Source organism: Bubalus bubalis, chromosome 2 (assembly GCF_019923935.1).
Source record: "Bubalus bubalis isolate 160015118507 breed Murrah chromosome 2, NDDB_SH_1, whole genome shotgun sequence".
NCBI classification, from domain to species: Eukaryota; Metazoa; Chordata; class Mammalia; order Artiodactyla; family Bovidae; genus Bubalus; species Bubalus bubalis.
This window is the reverse complement of record NC_059158.1, coordinates 23,591,638-23,604,332: the sequence shown is the minus strand read 5'-3', so window position 1 is coordinate 23,604,332 and position 12,695 is coordinate 23,591,638. Positions and strand designations below refer to the sequence as shown.

General features: G+C 44.8%; 1 non-coding gene across 1 annotated transcript; it reads left to right on the top strand.

The window, feature by feature from the left end:
• The first annotated feature begins 438 nt into the window (after positions 1–438).
• TRNAS-CGA lies at positions 439–520 on the top strand. Its single transcript has one exon. It is a non-coding gene; the product is annotated as a tRNA-Ser (tRNA).
• The last annotated feature ends 12,175 nt before the right edge of the window (positions 521–12,695 follow it).

The window sequence follows — 12,695 nt, the reverse complement described above, 5'->3', positions numbered from 1 at the left end:
TTGGAAAATCATAATGTGATAAACTCATGATGCATTTTCCTTAAAAAAATAATAAAATGCATTTCTTAGCTTCCTTCACAAAGAAGCCCTATTATTGATAATAATGGCCTAACTGGATGCACTGAGCAAGCCCTGCTTACACCCAGATGAAAATCTTATTATTTCCCGCCCAAAAGAAAATGGCTCCTTGAAGAACTGGCTAATTCTAGGTCTGGGAGAAGAAATATACAAGATGATCCTGGAGCACTTTGTCACATCAGATTGTGAGAAAGCTACTGGGGCCATGTCTGGTTAAAGATGGGACACTTTTAAGCATGAAGGAGGATAATATCTGCAATTGATTAATATATGTCAACTATGCAAAAGAAGAAAAATTCCACCAGTTCATCATGACAACTAAAAACTCACTGGTCACTTTTGGAAGATGCTAGAAACCGAGCTGTGATGGTCGAGTGGTTAAGGCATTGGACTCGAAATCCAATGGGGTTTGCCCGGGCAGGTTCAAATCCTACTCACAGCATTCTCCTTTGGGCTTCCCTTGTGGGTCAGCTGGTAAAGAATCCACCTGCAATGTGGGAGACCTGGGTTCAATCCCGGGGCTGGGAAGATCCTCTGGATGAATGGAAAGGCTTACCCACTCCAGTATTCTGGCCTGGGATTACCAAGAGTCAGACACGACTGTGCAACTTTCACTTTTCTTTCAGAAACCTTTACTTCTTCCTGAACGCTGGTAAATAAAGACATAGTTTTTATGCCACCATTCTTGTATCATTCTTTTAATGCCTAATGAAATAAAGGACTGATGCAATAATCAACGGTTGCTAGAAACATATGTGAAAAGCTTACGGGGAATCTTACAATGATGAATCATTCCGACAATACTTGAACCCACTGATCAACCCTAGCATCATAAAAAGAAAAACAATCCAACATTATGTGCTGTCCAATGTAATACAATAGGAAGTAATGACTTGATGTATACTTGCCCAAAATGATGAACCTAAAACCCATCTATCAGAATCATTTTAACAATGCTAACAGAAATGCAGTCGGCAAATCCCAGTTTGGGAAAATTCACAGGACAGAGAATCAGTTATCTTCATCAGATAAATTTCCAGAAGAAAAGGGGTTGGGGGTGCAGGTGGGGGAGATAAGAAAAAGGAAACTTAAAGATTGAAAGAGATATCAAGCAAACGCTATGGTGGACTTGTTTGCATCCTGGTTTGAATGAATTAATTGTAATCTAATTTTAAAACATGAGACAAAATTTAACAGACTGTACATTTATATTAAGGAATTGTGCACTTTTAAGGTGTGATAATTGTACTCTTTAAAGTGAGGTTTTAGTATATTGAAGTTTTATTAATAGAATACACCTGGAATTTGCTTAAAAATGACACACTGGGGAGAGGGGGAGGATGAGTGGGAGGCAATTGATGAAACAAAGTTGGTCATGAGCTGGTCATTGTCCAAGGGGGTGATAGTTTCACAAGAGCTCATCATATTAATTTCTCCACTTCATGTGTGTTTTAATTTTTCCATAATAAAAAAGTTGACACAAAAATTTTAAGACATCCTGTAAGTGTGGCCTCCCATGGTCAATATTTGGGAGTGGATCTAATGCAGAACCCCAAAATCCTTTCAAAGGTGTGAAAAGATTTTAATTTTTAGAAAGACTGGCTTAACCTGGAGTATGAGAGGGTGTCGTTTCCCTTTCAAAGGCAAATCGTCTGCCCTTTTTCTTCCTTAATTTCCTCAAAATTAATCTCAGGACCAGGTGCATCCTCCTAACTACCCACCTCCCCCACACCACCAGCATCGCGCGCAGAGAAGACCTTTGTACAGTGTTGCCACGTGAGGTATGGAAGTTAAACTCAAAGAAGGACTGCCCCTGTTTCCAAGATGATCCCGTAAAAGTAGGAGGCGAGAGGCTTGGAAACCTAAGCCAAGAGGATGACAAGATGACGGAGAGCAAGAGTCAGGATTTGCGCCAGAGTTCCGATTATTACAGGTTTCTTCCTCTTCGACTCCCTTCAACCGGGTGGAGAGCCGGGTAGGCGGATGGGGCGGGCTTCCAGGGCATTTACAGCCAACCGGTTCCAGTTGGGAAACGGCTGAATTACAAAGGCGTGGGGAGCCGCCCGCGGATCTCCGTGTGGCCGCGCGCGCGTCTCCGCCGGGGCAGGGCGCATCCAGGTGTCCGGCCCGGGAGAGGCAACTCCCGCAGCGCAGATTCCAGGACCGCGCAGTCAGCCCCAGTCCGGCTCCCCCGTCCTGTTTCCCGCGTCGCCCTCAAGGCACCGTCGATTACAGAAGCAGCCTTCATCTGCCTGTTACGCGACGACGGGGGACAAGGTGACCAGGACCCACATCCCCGCCCCCGCCCTCCCCTCGCCCCCTGCATTCCTGCAGAAATCTTCCCGGGGCAAAGTTCACAGTCACCATATCCGGTATTCAAAGTCCGAGTGGTTGACGTCACTCTCTTTATCTCAAAGTTGCTTTTTCTGGTATGCAGATTTAGCTTCCTTACGGAACAGGAGAGCTTCCCCAAGGGCTGAATGCAGATTTCATACTTTCTCCCTCCCCTGACGCTTCGCACAGATCCTGGAATGAGGTGGTTGATAGCATTCAATAAGTGGAAACCGTCTCCTAATTCCTCTTTCTCCGGAAGGACTGGTATCTTGGCAACCCCACTCAGTTGTTGTGGAGCAGCTTCACCTCACCTCCCCCAGGACACCTTCCCTAGTCGGGGTTCCTGGCTCTTCCTGTAGGAAGGTCCACACTCCCAAGCTATCGCACTCACCTCGGTAGACTGTGAAGTCCTTGAGGGCAGAAGCTGCCTCTTACTCATCTTGGCTTCCCTCTCCCACCCTTCTTGCATAGTTCTTAGTGAATGAAGGGACATATTGTGACATGGTTTAAATCTGGGAAGGTCTTCCCCCCTGGTCCCTAATCTTAAACTGTGACCTGTCCCTCTTCTGTCCTGTCTGGAGAGAAGCACTTTTGAATCTTTCAGAAGCTGACAAACTTGAATTGGGTCCTGGCCACTCACGCGGTGCTATGTTTGGAAAGTGAAGCAGTCACTGAGGCCAAGGCCTAGCTTTCCGTTCTCTAGTTCAAGGTGTTTTCAGCTCCTCCACATGCTAATAACAGGACTAATACCTTCTTTACAGAGTTTAACAGTTTATCAAATGGTTTCATACACCGTATTCCATTTGTTCCTCACAGCCTCTTGAATTAGATATTGGCCTTGATGCTTAAACTCAGGCTTTTAACTGAAAGCAAACACAAAGCCATATTGAAAAGGCAAAATATGGTAAAATATGTGATAGTATGGCATAATAAATAATAATCTTTCCATGGTAGTGCCTTCTACCTTGACATCTTCAACTCCTGTATTAATTTCCTAAGTCTGCTGTAACAAATTGCCTCAAACTGGGTGGATTAAAACAAGAGAAACTATTCTCTCACTGTTCTGGACGCTGAATGTCTAGAATCAAGGTGTCAACAGGGCCATACTTTCTCAGAAGTATCTAGGGAAGAACCTTCCTTGTCCCTTCAAATTCCTGTGTTTACTGGCAATCTTTGTCCTTTGTCCTTCCTTGGCTTGGAGATGCATCAGTCAAGTCTCCCTTCCTCTAGACTTCACCCTGCTCAATCCATCCTCCAGGACAGAGGCCAACATAACCCCCTCTCCAAACTTTATTACAAACATTTTCAAACAGAAGAGTTAGAATATTTTATAGGGACCACTCAAATATCCACCACTTAGATTCTATCATTAATTGCTTTATCAAGTGCTTTTTCCATCTATCCTCCCCTTTATCCATCCATCAGTACATCTTATAATTTTATGCTTTTTTAAGTAAGTTGCTTAGGAGCTGCAGGTTCAATCCCTGGTTGAGGAACTAAGATCCCACATGCCACTCAGTCAGAAAAAAGAACAAACCAAAACAAACAAAAACCCCACAAACCAGACAAAATCAAGTAAGTTGCAGACTTTCAAATGATGTTTAAAAACATAATCTCATCATGTCAGGACTTGCGGAACATTCAATGGACATTCCATGATGCCTTCTTTGGGGCAAGCATAAAGCCCAAACCCGTTTGTAAGGGCCTCCAGCCTAATCCCTCCCCGACACTTCTTCTTACTTTCCATTCTAGTGAGATCAATTGCAAGTAAAATTCCCCACTCATCATGCTATTTTTCACCTCCCTGACCTGCTCATCTTGTCCCTTCTCATGAGAGGGTCCTTGACCTCCAGGGCCTCAAGGATCCCCTTCCCCAGAAAGCCTTTCTTGGTACCTGCCTCACCACGTGAGGGTCGATGCACCTCTTCTCCCCCAGGGCATTCTTCCCTCAATCACTGCACTTAGCTCTATAGATCACAGTGATCTGTTTAGGTGTCTTTCCCACCTTATGTGTGCTCAGTTGCTCAATTGAGTCCTACTCTTTTCAACCCCATGGACTGTAGCCCGCCAGGGTCCTCTGTCCATGAGATTATCCTGGCAAGAATACTGGAGTGGGTTGCCATTTCCTTTTCCAGGGGATCTTCCGGACCCAGAGATCAAACCTGCGTCTCCTGTGGCTCCCGCATTGGCAGGCGGATTCTTTACCACTGAGCCAGCTGGGAAGTCTGTCTTTCCCACCTCTCAAGCCCCCAGATGAAAGCTTCCTAAAAATCATGGATCTTGCTTTATTTGTCTATTGTCCTTCACACCGAGATCCCTGTGTGGCCTATGTGGGTGCCCAGTAAATATCTGTCGAGTGAATGCATGTCTTGTTTTGTCCCTTCTGACAGCACTTTCTGCCTTTGTACCATCTTCTCCCACAGAGCCTGACTCCAGATCCCTAAGGTAGAGCTCAGAGGCTAAGAATGAAGAAAAGAAACACTGAATGTTATAAATGTCCTCCAACCATCGACCCCCAGAAACACACCTGTAGTTGAACACCTTGGGTTTATGACTCTTTGCATCAAAAGAGTAGGGAACTGTGGGGCATCTCAGAAATAGAGTGTTAGAACAAAAACCTATGACAGTATGTGGGCTTTGGTTAGGCGATTTGGGGGCAGGCCTAAGAAAATAGGGGCTTCCCAGGTGGCTCAGTGGAATCAGCCTGCCAGTGCAGAAGACCTGAGTTCAATTCCTGGGTCGGGAAGATTTCATGGAGGAGGAAATGACAACCCACTCCAGTATTCCTGCGTGGGAAATCCCATGGACAGAGGAGCCTGGCGGATTATAGTCCATGAGGTCGCAAAGAGTCAGACATGACTGAGCACACACGGATGCACTCACTAAGGAAGCAGGGATTTTTCACTAGATAGAATGCTGTCAGAAAACAGGATAAATTTGGTAACTATCTCAGTCAGTTCTTTCTACAGAGACTTCCTTGGTGTTTAAGAATCTGCCTTCCGGCTCAGCCCCAGACCCCGCGGGTGGGCGCAGCAGGGAAAGGGGGTCTGAGACAGGGGCGGTGCTAAAAAAAAAAAAAAAAAAGAATCTGCCTTTCAATTCAGGGGATGTGGGTTCATATACTGCAACTAAGACCCCGTACAGCCATAAATAAATAAATATTTTAAAAAATCCTCTCTACCGAGAGAGGAGAATGGTTATATTTCAAGACCTTTTAGAACTAACACCCCAAAAAGATGTCCTTTTCATTATAGGGGACTGGAATGCAAAAGTCAAGAAACACCTGAAGTAATAGGCAAATTTGGCATTGGAATATGGAATGAAGCAAGGCAAAGACTAATAGAGTTTTGCCAAGAAAATGCACTGGTCATAGCAAACACCCTCTTCCAACAACACAAGAGAAGACTCTACACATGGATATCACCAGATGGCCAACACCTAAATCAGATTGATTATATTCTGTGCAGCCAAAGATGGAGAAGCTCTATACAGTCAACAAAAACAAGACCAGGAGCTGACTGTGGCTCAGATCATGAACTCCTTATTGCCAAATTCAGACTTAAATTGAAGAAAGTAGGGAAAACCACTAGACCATTCAGGTATGACTTAAATCAAATCCCTTATGACAATACAGTGGAAGTGAGAAATAGATTTAAGGGACTAGATCTGATAGATAGAGTGCCTGATGAACTATGGAATGAGATTCATGGCATTGTACAGGAGACAGGGATCAAGACCATCCCCATGGAAAAGAAATGCAAAAAAGCAAAATGGCTGTCTGGGGAGGCCTTACAAATAGCTGTGAAAAGAAGAGAAGAGAAAAGCAAAGGAGAAAAGGAAAGATATAAGCATCTGAATGCAGAGTTCCAAAAAATAGCAAGAAGAGATAAAGCCTTCCTCAGCGATCAATGCAAAGAAATAGAAGAAAACAACAGAATGGGAAAGACTAGAGATCTCTTCAAGAAAATTAGAGATACCAAGGGAACATTTCAAGCAAAGATGGGCTTGATAAAGGACCGACATGGTATGGACCTAACAGAAGCAGAAGATATTAAGAAGAGGTGGCAAGAATACACAGAAGAACTGTACAAAAAAGATCTTCATGATCCAGATAATCACCATGGTGTGATCACTGACCTAGAGCCAGACATCCTGGAATGTGAAGTCAAGTGGGCCTTAGAAAGCATCACTACGAACAAAGGTAGTGGAGGTGATGGAATTCCAGTTGAGCTCTTTCAAATCCTGAAAGATGATGCTGTGAAAGTGCTGCACTCAATATGCCAGCAAATGTGGAAAACTCAGCAGTGGCCACAGGACTGGAAAAGGTCCGTTTTCATTCCAATCCCAAAGAAAGGCAATGCCAAAGAATGCTCAAACTACTGCACAATTGCACTCATCTCACATGCTAGTAAAGTAATGCTCAAAATTCTCCAAGCCAGGCTTCAGCAATATGTGAACCGTGAACTTCCAGATGTTCCAGCTGGTTTTAGAAAAGGCAGAGGAACCGGAGATCAAATTGCCAACATCTGCTGGATCATGGAAAAAGCAAGAGAGTTCCAGAAAAACATCTATTTCTGCTTTATTGACTATACCAAAGCCTTTGACTGTGTGGATCACAATAAACTGTGGAAAATTCTGAAAGAGATGGGAATACCAGGCCACCTGACCTGCCTCTTGAGAAATCTGTATGCAGGTCAGGAAGCAACAGTTAGAACTGGACATGGAACAACAAGCTGGTTCCAAATAGGAAAAGGAGTACGTCAAGGCTGTATATTGTCACCCTGCTTATTTAACTTCTATGCAGAGTACATCATGAGAAACGCTGGGCTGGAAGAAGCACAAGCTGGAATCAAGATTGCTGGGAGAAATATCAAGAACCTCAGATATGCAGATGACACCACTCTTATGACAGAAAGTGAAGAGGAACTAAAAAGCCTCTTGATGAAAGTGAAAGTGGAGAGTGAAAAAGTTGGCTTAAAGCTCAACATTCAGAAAATGAAGATCATGGCATCTAGTCCCATAACTTCATGGGAAATAGATGGGGAAACAGTGGAAACGGTGTCAGACTTTATATTTTGGGGCTCCAAAATCACTGCAGATGGTGACTGCAGCCATGAAATTAAAAGATGCTTACTCCTTGGAAGGAAAGTTATGACCAACCTAGATAGCATATTGAAAAGCAGAGACATTACTTTGCCAACAAAGGTCCGTCTAGTCAAGGCTATGGTTTTTCCTGTGGTCATGTATGGATGTGAGAGTTGGACTGTGAAGAAGGCTGAGCGCCGAAGAATTGATGCTTTTGAACTGTGGTGTTGGAGAAGACTCTTGAGAGTCCCTTGGACTGCAAGGAGATCCAACCAGTCCATTCTGAAGGAGATCAGCCCTGGGATTTCTTTGGAAGGACTGATGCTGAAGCTGAAATTCCAGTACTTTGGCCACCTCATGCGAAGAGTTGACTCATTGGAAAAGACTCTGATGCTGGGAGGGATTGGGGGCAGGAGGAGAAGGGGACGACAGAGGATGAGATGGCTGGATGGCATCACTGAGTCGATGGATGTGAGTCTGAGTGAACTCCGGGAGTTGGTGATGGACAGGGAGGGCTGGCGTGCTGTGATTCATGGGGTCTCAAAGAGTCAGACACGACTGAGCGACTGAACTGAACTAAACTGAAAGAAATAATAGCATTTTTTTTTGGCCATGGGAAGGAGTGCTTGATATTTTGTGGGTGGCACAGTGACTGTTTTTTTGTTGGTGCTCAGATAGAATTATGAGCTGGCCTTGCTTTGTCTTGTGATTTCAGAGTGAACTCATCTGAGGTTGTTGTTTTGTAAGATAGTTTATGCCTAATAGGAGAATAACGTGGTTTGCCTGTGAGTGTCAAGCCAGCTTCTGAAAGTCAGAGCCTGCTGTTTTGTCAGAGGCTTCTCTGTGTTTAAGTGGGGAACTGGCTGAAGGATGAATTAGTGGGGTTGGGGCACATGTGTTTACCTGTGTAGAATCCAGTTCAATGCCAGAAACTTTCAAATAGAGTAACTCTTGAGTTTATTTCCAGTGTCCAACTGCCAACTCAACCATGTAATTCCAGGTCACCGGGCAGACACATTCACCCTCATGGTCATCACCCACATGGCCATGGGAGGGGACTGGTGACCCTGGGCACTGGTGAAGCTGAGTCATGAAGAGGGAGAGGCCAGCTTCCTTCGACGGCCTTGGCTGCGACCTCTCCCAGACTCCTGCTCCCCAGATATCCCGAATTCTCACAGGACAGAGACTCTGCAGCTTGACTCCTTGGTCTGCCTGTTTTTGTTTGTCATCCTGCCCAGTATCACAGCCTCACAGTGACTCCCTTACCTACTCATGCGAGCCCTGAGGAAAACCTATTAGATATGAATTCTTTGTTGGTTTTGTGACTATGGCCTCTAACCAGACTGGTTGAGCTCCCTGGACCCCAAGGGCCTTGTTGTCTCTGCTCCCTGCCTTTGATGATCTCACTCTTGCCATCAGTTTCTGGATTCCAGTGACTCACTGCAGATGCCTGGCTCCTGAGTTCTCCAGGGATGCTCTTTAAGGACAGGCAGGAGAGAGGCCATGACCTTGCCTCCTTCTGGGAGGATAGTCCGGGGTGTCTATCTAACGATCTAGTGAGTCCCCCTCTCCCATTGAGCCCTGAACATCTCCTCCCAAACCACAGCTCTCACATGACTGCCTCCCACCTCCTGCCTTCATGATCCCTTTCTGCCAAAGATGGCACCTCTCCTGTTAGAGTTCCTGGCTTTCATTTTCATGTCCTGTCCTGACCCAGCACTGGTCCCTTCTCTTCCTTCAGGCAGAAGTCTGTTTTTTACCAGTTCCACTTGCTTGCTGTAAGACTTTGAACAAATTAATTAAGTCTCTGGGCTTCAGTTTTTGCATCTGTAAACTGTGGATAATGATAATTACCTTTTACTATTGCTGTGTGGATTAGTGTTTTTTTTTTTTTTTTTTTTTTTTTACTACACATATATTAATTAATGTATGGCTCCCCAGGTGACTCAGTGGTAAAGAATTCACCTGCTAATGCAGGAGCTGCTGGAGATGTGGATTGATCCGTGGGTTGGGAGGATCCCCTGGAAGAGGAAATGGCAACCCACTCCAGTATCTTTGCCTGGAGAATCCCATGGAGAAAGGAGGCTGACGGGCTACAGTTCATGGCTTGCAAAAAGTAGGACACGACTGAGCAACTGAACAACAACAGGAGCCCCACATCCTGCCCAGTGAGCTCAGGAAGTCAATGACTCCTAGGACATGCTCTCTGCACCCATAAAAAACAATAATTTGCGGACCAGCTGGACCATGTAGGGGCAAGAAAACTCCTCTGCCTAACCTGGAGGAGGAGCTGATGATGGACATATGACATCTACTCAAGAAAGACAAAGTAGTTCTCCTCCTTCCCACTTTTCTTTTGTTTATAAAACCCTAGTCCAGTAAGTGCTCAGCATGGCATTTCTTGCCTGCCTGCTTGTAAGCCTCACAAGCATCCTATTCTAATAAGTCACTTCTTATCTAAAAAAAAAAAAAAATTTAAACCAGACAGGTACAATGAAAATCTACTTTAGTCAGTGTCCCCCTGGATCCTAGTTTGATGTGGTCCTTCAGGACATTTTTCTGTGCGTCTATATACATATTTATGTACACATTGAAATATATATGTGAATTGTGTGTACATAGCTTAAAAACATCTGTAAAGTGAGGATAGTGGGGATGATGAAGCTATCTGTTTGTGGACCAAGTAGGTTGGTGGTTTTTTTTTTTTTTAAAGCTGTTTCTTTTGTGAAAGCAAACCAATAGATAATACCTAAATTGAAAAAGCATGCAGTAATAATATAATCGTGTTTACAGATATGGAGGCACATACCAAAAAGTAAATCAGCTAAAAGAGTTGAAAGTGGTGGAGGTGGGTGGGGCTGCTGGTTTTTCTCATTAACTCATTATTTGCCTTTTCATGTGCAGTTATAACTCCGGTCACATTCCCAAAAATAATCTGTGCTTTGTGTTCCTTTTTCCCCCTCATCAGCAATGTAGAGATCTGCTGCCCACTCATGCCCTCAGACCAGTTTCACATACTTCCTTCCTCCTCCTCCTCCCCATTCCCATGGTCCAGCCGGTGCAGCCCTCTGAGTCCATTCTCCACCTGCAGCCAGAACCCTGCTTCATCAGAGTGTGTCTGATGCAACATGCTTCAGCAGAGTGTGTTTCTCCCCACTTAAAAACTGTCTGAGGGGACTTCCCTGTTGGTCCAGTGGTTAAGAATCCATCTTCCAAATCAGGGGGCACGGGTTCAGTCCCTGGTAGGGGAACTAAAACCCTACATGCCAAGGGGCAACTAAAACTGTGTGCTGTAAATAGACAGGCCAACTAGAGAAGCCTGCACATCGCAAGGAAGACCCAGCACAGCCAAAAAACAAAACAAAACTCTCTGAGGACAAACTAGTGGTTACTAGTGGGGAGACAATACAGGGGTAAGGAGTCAAGAGGTATAAACTATTATGTAAAAATAAGCTACAAGGATATATTGTACAGGGAATATAGCCAATATTTTATAATAACTATGTGCTGTGTGCTGGGCCAGGTTGCTTCGGTCCTGTCAACTCTTTGCAACGCTATAGACTTTAGCCTGCTAGGCTCCTCTGTCCATGGGATTCTCCAGGCAAGAATACTGGAGGCTTGTCATGCCCTCCTCCAGGGAATCTTCCCAACCCATGGATTGAACCCAGATCTCCCACATTGCAAGTGGATTCTTTACCATCTTAAAAGTAAAGAAAAAAGTCTCTGAGACTCACCTAGGAGAACAAGGTTAATATTAAGCCTTTTGCATGGCAAGCCCCAGCTCCAGCCCCAGGCACGAGCATCCTTACCATACACATCATCTTCACCAAGGTCAACTGCCTGCCATTCTCCAGACACACCTTGTTCTCCTGGGCTTCCCTGGCTCTGTACTCCCTGTTTCCTCTGACCAAACCTTCCCTGTGTATCTTTAATATGGATCACAACTCATAGGGCAAAAATCTTGCACTTTTAAACCATGAGTATTAGCTGCTGCTGCTAAGTCACTTCAGTCGTGTCCGACTCTGTGCGACCCCATAGATGGCAGCCCACCAGGCTCCCCTGTCCCTGGGATTCTCCAGGCAAGAACACTGGAGTGGGTTGCCATTTCCTTCTCCAATGTATGAAAGTGAAAAGTGAAAGTGAAGTCGCTCAGTTGTGTCCAACCCTCAGTGACCCCATGGACTGCAGCCCACCAGGCTCCTCCGTCCATGGGATTTTCCAGGCAAGAGTACTGGAATGGGGTGCCATTGCCTTCTCTGAGTATTAGAGGTCTTCACAAATCGATCCAAAGAAGTTGTCCTCATCCTTCCTAATGGCTCCATGAATTAAATGAGATAATGTATGTGAAAGTGCTTTGCCTGCTCTTTGGCACCTAGAAATGGTCAACGAATGTTTCTTTACTTCATTTAAGTTCCTATTACTCCAACATAATGGAGAAGCACTCTCACTATCCCTTAACAGTATAGTTGTAAGATCCCTCCTCAACCCTGACTAGAGCTAGGCAATGGTTTTAAATCCATCATGAATTAAATGTCACTGAACTCCATCCAATTCCCTCCACATCCCTTGTTTATTCTCTTTGAACTCACTCAACTCTTGGGAGCTCTCCCAGACTGTGTTTGCTTGCTTATGTCTCAAAGGCCCTCTCCCACCACCACCTCCACCATCCACTAGGGAAATACTTTCCTTCTTCCAAGATCAGACGGTGTCACTTCCTCCTGAAAGCTGCCCTCCCCCAGAGAAGAGCCCCAGTCATCTGGGCAGCCATGCTGTCCTGTACTTACTGCTCACATCACTCCTCGATTAGCTCAACCTTCTGAAGGCAGACTGCCTTAGCATCTTTAGGGCTTAGCACATTGCCTGACACATAACAGTGGCCCCATAAATGTTTGCTGGATGAAAATCTCCAAGTACCTAAAAGTCTAATCTCCTTTTCTATATAATATGACATATACAGAAGCAGCTGCACTTGTAGTATAAAGGATAAAGGAGAGTGTTTAGATTCTTACTAGCTGTGTCATTTGGGGCAAGTCACTTGACCTCTCTGAGCCTTAACCTACCTCAGGAGGATGAAGTAAATTAAAAATACGCAAAAGAGCTATAGAAAGCAGCAATTGTCATTACTGCCTCTTCTCCAAACTCATTTGCAACTTAATTTTGACAAATCGCCCTAAATCCAGTCACTTCTGTGAAACCGT